A 6,179-nucleotide genomic window follows, 5' to 3' on the forward strand; every position below is an offset into this window, starting at 1 on the left:
GACCCCCGCCCTGTTGGTCCCCGCCGACTCCCGCGCGACCACCTCGAGGGCACCTAGCCTGTCCCGTGCGGGGCCTCGGCCATAGCTAGGCCCGTCTCACGCCCTCCGCGCGCAGTGCCAGGCTTGTCTTGGAGTTGGTGAGCAGTATTTATAGCAGCGCTTTAAGGGGCGATTTTGGGGATAGACCAATATCTTGCGGCAAGGGGGTTTCAAGGGCCCCAGAAAGAAGAGAAAGTTCTGTTTTCCGTGGTAACGCACACTTTGGTGCCATAGATCAGTTCCCTGCACGTGTTTAATGGGACTGCCTTAACCACGTGCAAAGTCATTGCACCTTGACAACATTAAGCTTCTAAATGGAAAACACTCGAAAGAATAGAAAAAAGATGGACCGTGGAAGTGTTCCTACCACTCTTCTCTCCCTGATCAGTTTATATTTAAAAATATCTTTGATAGCACCATAGTACATCTTTGCATTCATGCTTTGTCATCTGCAGTCTAAATTCTTAGCTTTTTGGCAGGCTGGGAAAGTGGAAAGAACAGTGGCTTGTAAGTCAGGAGCTTTGAATCTAGTCTTGGCTTTTTCATTAGATCTCTGCAAACTTCCAGGGTCTCAGTTTTATTATCTGTAACACCAGATCTTGTTGGTCATGGTTTAGCTAAACAGTAAAAATAATTTGAAGTTATCCATTATGTATTTCTAATTTTTATTTTTCTTTTACGTTTCCAACAGCTCATGGAAAGTGGATATGGAGAACTGGACAGAAATAATTTCTCCTTGCACTTTATGAATCAATTTTATTTTTAAAATAAAAAAATGTAAATGTATTTGAACCTTTTATTAAACGGGAAAAGAGTATCATTGCATTAAGAGAGCTGGAGCCTCAAAACTGATAATTGCTGTTTTTGATCACATGCCTTGTTTTCTAAGGAATCTGTGCTGGTTCGTTGGTACAGCTGCAAAGCAAAGTTGGTCTAGGAACCATTACCAGTCCCTTTGCTCAGCAGATTTGCTGGAGCTATTCTGGAAACCAAACAACTGTGTAAAAATACCTGAGGTAAGGGAATATATGTAAGACCTTTACACTTCTGAGGGTAACAACATACTCCAAGCACAAAGTATAAGTTTTTATTGACAGAAATTTCTTTTGTAGCGTTATCAAAATATACATGTAAAGGAGAAAACTCACTGAATAGAGCTTAGTGATAAATCCCAAATACAGTTGACCATTGAACAACATGGGTTTGCATTGCACAGATCCACCTACATGTGGGTTTTTTTCGATAAATCTCCGTGTAAGTGAACCACTATCCACTTACTGTCCATGGTTGGTTGAATCCATGCATGTGGAAACGTGGACAGGAATGGTCGACTATGCCACTTGAGCATCCTTAGAGCTTGGTATCCGTCGCAGCTCCTGGAACCAGTCCTCCAGTGGTACCAAGGGACGTCTGTGTCTAAAAATCAAGAGTGAGTGACCAAGTCCCTATGTGCTAAGTCGCTTCAGTCATGTCTGACTCTTTGCGACCCTATGGACTGTAGCCCACTAGGGTCTTCTGTCCATGGGATTCTCCAGGCAAGAACACTGGAGTGGGTTGCCATTTCCTCCTCCAGGGGGTCTTCCCAACCCAAGGACAGAACCCAGCTCTCTTACGTCTCCTGCACTGGCAGGCGGGTTCTTTACCATTAGCACCACCTGGAAAGATGGTGGTGCCTCCAGACTGTTGGTATGTGCCCAGTTAAGCATCTGGGTTATGACTGGTTCTCTCTGGGGCTGTTCTTGTGCCAGGTGCCTGGTGCACCTGGTCTTTCCAATGTTGACTCCTTTTCTAGTACTTATGTGTAGCCCCTGGACACACACGTCTCCCTCTCCTGTCTCACCTCAGTGTTCATATCCCTGCCCCCCAGTGCCTGTGCTGTTCAGCCCCAAGTTTCGCCTCGTCCTTACGTGGTTTTTAAGCCGGCCCACAGCACTCCTCATCTGCCCCTTGATTTCTGCCTACTGCATCTTTACCCCGTGCCCAGGTGTTCCCATCCCTGTGGTGGACAGCTGCCTCTGACATTGCCTCTCACTGTTTCTCCTCTATGTCTACCCCTTGCCCTACTTAAATGTGTTTTGTTTTTTTTTCCTTGAAAATACTACCTTACTTGGAGATGTTACTTTTTCCCTGTTAGCCACTGCTTCTGCTGCTGCTTCAGTCGTGTCCGACTCAGTGCAACCCCATAGACGGCAGCCCACTAGGCTCCTCCATCCTGGGATTCTCCAGGCAAGAACACTGGAGTGGGTTGTCATTTCCTTCTCCAGTGTATGAAGGTGAAAAGAGAAAGTGAAGTCGCTCAGTCGTGTCTGACTCTTAGCGACCCCACGGACTGCAGCCTACCAGGCTCCTCTACCCATGGGATTTTCCAGGCAAGAGTACTGGAGTGGGGTGCTATTGCCTTCTCCATGTTAGCCACTAGTTCTTCACTATGAGTCTCTCTGAAGCTGTTAGATTCTTTTTCAGCTTTTTAAAAGTGAGCTCAGATCATTGGTGTAGGGGGAAGAGTTTGGGAATTGGCTTTATAGGAATGACCCCCAGGTGGGGAAATGTTATTACAAACCTCCCTGAGAGATGTAAAATTTTAAGTTTCAGAGGCTCATAGTGGACTAGTTCTCCACCAGAAGCCTCTCCCAAAGCTGTTAAATTCTTTTTCAGTAGCTCCTATGAGGAAGCCATACAAGGTTGATATTCGCTGTAACACTCTGATGGAAGAAAATCATAATGAGTTTTATGAAATAGATTGTTTTCAGGAGAAACAATGGCTGTAGTTTGCTTTGGTTTTGGCCGCCTCACTTCAGAACTGTCTTGTCTTAACGTTACTCTTGGTTTTCATAAGGGCATTAAGGGATGACAATGGAGAAGCAATGACTAGCGTTAAAGTGACTATGCTGAGGGTTACAAGTGAAAAAATGTAAATTAAAACAGAACATAGCTGAGTAGTCACATTTCTTACAGCATGGTGAATACTGAAGTGGTTTTTCTCAACCTTGAATGTGTGCATAAAGCCATGGAGTATTATTACAGCGCACATTCTGATCCTGTAGTTCTGGGCTGAGGCCTGAGAAGAGGCGTTTCTAACAGACTTGCAGGTGGTGGTGATGCCAATCTGAGACTCAGGAAATGCTTGTCATTCTGAGTAGGGTACAGAAGTGTATAAAATCTGTCATCTTTCCACGGGAGGTAAACAAGAGTAATAAACTTTTTCATCCTTCCTCATTCCTCATACATGGAGAAGGCAGTGGCACCCCACTCCAGTACTCTTGCCTGGAAAATCCCATGGGCAGAGGAGCCTGGTAGGCTGCAGTCCATGGGGTCGCGAAGAGTCGGACATGACTGAGCAACTTCACTTTCACTTTTCATTTTCATGCATTAGAGAAGGAAATGGCAACCCACTCCAGTGTTCTTGCCTGGAGAATCCCAGGGACGGGGGAGCCTGGTGGGCTGCCGTCTCTGGGGTTGCACAGAGTCGGACACGACTGAAGCGACTTAGCAGCAGCAGCAGCATTCCTCATACATGTACACATATGTAAGGGGTTTATTTGTTTATTTTTACCAACATAGAATTGTACCATCTTCATGACCCTGTAATGTTTTTCATTTAAAATATGGAGCTCCCTATAAAACAAAGTTGTCCTAATTTATTTAGAGACATATATGTAAAATAAATAAGGATTTCCTAAATGACAGATTGTTTTTAGTGCAGTTTTTTTTTCTTTCTTCTTATCTCTTACAAGATCATTAGAAGTACTGATTTGTCAGTCCATCTGACAATATAACACTACTCAGTTGTTGGATTTTTAGTGGAAAAACTGGCTAAGTGAATTTTAAGTATCATGAGCTGTAATGAAGTTTATTCAAAATAAAGACAAGCTATAAATAGAGCAGAGCAACAGTAGAATAGTTGAGTATACTAGAATATGTCACACAATGAAATGTCAAAGAGCAATGAGAGGGAACAACCTACAGCCTACACGATGATATAGATGCATTGCACAAACAGGTTGAGTGAAAGAAGCCTGACAAGATGCCAGTTCGCTGTGTGAATCCATTATTCAGTTCAAAAGGAAGCAAGACAAATTTTTACAGTTAGAAGTTGGGGTCAGTTCAGTTCAGTCGCTCAGTGATGTCCGACTCTGCGACCCCATGAATCGCAGCACGCCAGGCCTCCCTGTCCATCACCAACCCCCGGAGTTCACTCAGACTCAAGTCCATAGAGTCAGTGATGCCATCCAGCCATCTCATCCTTGGTCGTCCCCTTCTCCTCCTGCCCCCAATCCCTCCCAGCATCAGAGTCTTTTCCAATGAGTCAACTCTTCATGTGAGGTGGCCAAAGTACTGGAGTTTCACCTTTAGCATCATTCCTTCCAAAGAACACCCAGGACTGATCTTTAGGATGGACTGGTTGGATCTCCTTGCAGTCCAAGGGACTCTCAAGAGTCTTCTCCAACACCACAGTTCAAAAGCATCAATTCTTCGGCGCTCAGCTTTCTTCACAGTCCAACTCTCACATCCATACGTTACCACTGGAAAAACCATAGCCTTGACTAGACGGACCTTTGATGGCAAAGTAATGTCTCTGCTTTTGAATATGCTATCTAGGTTAGTCATAACTTTCCTTCCAGGGAGTAAGCGTCTTTTAATTTCATGGCTGCAGTCACCATCTGCAGTGATTTTGGAGCCCCGCAAAATAAAGTCTGACACTGTTTCCACTGTTTCTCCATCTATTTCCCATGAAGTGATGGGACCGGATGCTGTGATCTTCGTTTTCTGAATATTGAGCTTTAAGCCAACTTTTTCACTCTCCTCTTTCACTTTCATCAAGAGGCTTTTGAGTTCCTCTTCACTTTCTGCCATAAGGGTGGTGTCATCTGCATATCTGAGGTGATTGATATTTCTCCCAGCAGTCTTGATCCCAGCTTGTGGAGTTGGGGTGGTGTTTACTCTGAGTGGAGGAGTGGAGGTGGGCGAGGACTAGAAGAAAGGGAAGACCTAGGATGTTGGATACTACCAGTATCCAAATCTGCTTGATGTTACATGGAGCTGTGTTCAAAGTGAAAATTAAGTGAGCGGGTTCTTGTCCCTTTTCTGTTGAAGAAAGAACACAAATAGCATGGCTCTTGGCCTGTGGGATTAACTTGTAAACGGGTTATCAGTGTGGTTCATCTTTTAAAAAGCGAGCTTCCGTGTAGTGGGAAGAGTTTGGGAATTGGATTTATAGGAATGAGTCCCACTTGAGGAAATGGTACTGCAACCTCCATGAGCGATGTAAAATGCAGCGCATAATCATGGTGTATAGACTTCCTGTAGAACAGAATGGCCATCCCTAGACCATAGAATTCAGGATGTAAAAACTGCAGTTAAGTGATACTCCAGCAATACCCCAATAGCAACGAATTAAAATGCTGCCTTTGTGAAGTGGGAGTATGCGGCAGAACCGCGTATCCTGTATAAGCCATGGAAGAAAACGATCTGGACATTTAAGACATTAAGAAGCTTCAAGGACCTTGGTGGTTCAGACGGCAGAGAGTCCACCTGCAATGCAGGATACCTGGGTTTGATCCCTGGGTGGGGAAGATCTGGAGAAGGGAATGGCAACTCACTCCAGTATTCTTGCTTAGAGAATTCCACGGACAGAGAGGAGCCATGGGATCGCAAGAGTCCGACGTGACTGACTGAGCGACTAACACAAGATTAGTTTAGCAAAACTGGTACGTGCAGGCTCAGTCGCTTCAGTCGTGTCCGACTCTTTCCGACCCTATGAACTGTAGCCCGCCAGGCTCCTCTGTCCATGGGATTCTCTAGGAAAGAATACTGGAGTGGGTTGCCACACCCTCGTCCAGATCTTCCCCACCCTGCTGGCTTCTGCACTGCCGGCGGGTTCTTTACCGCTGAGCCACTGGGGACTCCCAGTAACCCTGCAGGAACGTGGTAATACTGAGTATTATGGGACTTGTAGTTTCGGACGCAGCGGCATATTCTCCCCCACCTCCACCCCAATCCTTTGGGACTGGCCAGGAAAAAGTGACTTGCTGGGCAGTGGACCTGAGAAGCGCGCTCCGGCCCTGCGGATTGAAGGAGCCGCTTCCTCAGGAGAGGACCAACCCCACACTCTTGCAGAATCAGCTTCCCGGCGGGCTGCA

The 6,179-nt window shown here is 45.6% G+C and overlaps 1 long non-coding RNA gene across 1 annotated transcript; it reads left to right on the forward strand.

Moving 5' to 3' along the window:
* On the forward strand, positions 1-825 carry LOC128056723 (uncharacterized). The gene is made up of 2 exons (XR_008200175.1): positions 1-137; positions 731-825. It is a non-coding gene; the product is annotated as an uncharacterized LOC128056723 (long non-coding RNA).
* Positions 826-6,179: the final 5,354 nt, after the last annotated feature.

This window comes from Budorcas taxicolor, chromosome 11 (assembly GCF_023091745.1).
Source record: "Budorcas taxicolor isolate Tak-1 chromosome 11, Takin1.1, whole genome shotgun sequence".
Classification (NCBI taxonomy): Eukaryota; Metazoa; Chordata; class Mammalia; order Artiodactyla; family Bovidae; genus Budorcas; species Budorcas taxicolor.